We start from the raw sequence: 639 nt of genomic DNA, 5'->3' as shown, positions 1-639 counted from the left end.
TTCCTCCCACGGGGGGTCACAGGCAGCACTTGGCTCGCTCTCGCGGGTTTTCTCCTGTTTTTCTCCCCTAGCCAGAGGGCACAAGGGTGATCCCCTCTGCTCGGCACCCATCAGGCCTCATCTGGGCACTACGTCCTCTTTGGGGTCCCGGAGACAGGCTGACAAAGCAGAGGGGCTCAGGGGAGGCAAGGAGGGTCTGTGGGGCTGTGGCTGGTTCAGCACGTTCAGTTCTCTGGAGCAGAGAAGGGGTTCGGGGCACCTCACAGCACACCCCGGTGCCTATGGGGAAGGCATCAAGGGGGTGCGGACAGGCTCTTCCCAGCACTGCCTGGTGGGAGGGTGAGAGACGGTGGCATCTCCTGACACTAGAGAGGTTCAGGCTGGAGACAAGGAATCAAAACCAAAACCCCTGCGAGGATCATGAAGCACTGGAGTGGGTTGCCCAGAGAGGTTGTGGGACCCCTGAGGCTGGAGGTCTTCAAGACCTGAGTGGCCACAACCCAGAGCACAACTGTCACACGCCCGGGAAGGGATGCTCGCTGAAGTCCTGGAAGAGAAAGCTTTGCCAGTGGGAAACACAGCAAGGGTTTCCAAAGCTGCAACAGCTTCCAGAAGGTTTCGACTTTCTGGTTTCAGTTG

General features: G+C 59.2%; 1 protein-coding gene across 1 annotated transcript in view; it reads left to right on the top strand.

The window, feature by feature from the left end:
• ROR2 (receptor tyrosine kinase-like orphan receptor 2) overlaps positions 1–639 on the top strand; it is a 50,509-nt gene that overhangs the window by 24,574 nt on the left and 25,296 nt on the right. The window lies entirely within an intron of this gene.

This window comes from Pygoscelis adeliae, unplaced genomic scaffold (genome assembly GCF_000699105.1).
Source record: "Pygoscelis adeliae isolate BGI_AS28 unplaced genomic scaffold, ASM69910v1 Scaffold336, whole genome shotgun sequence".
Classification (NCBI taxonomy): domain Eukaryota; kingdom Metazoa; phylum Chordata; class Aves; order Sphenisciformes; family Spheniscidae; genus Pygoscelis; species Pygoscelis adeliae.
This window is presented reverse-complemented; position numbering and strand designations above follow the sequence as displayed.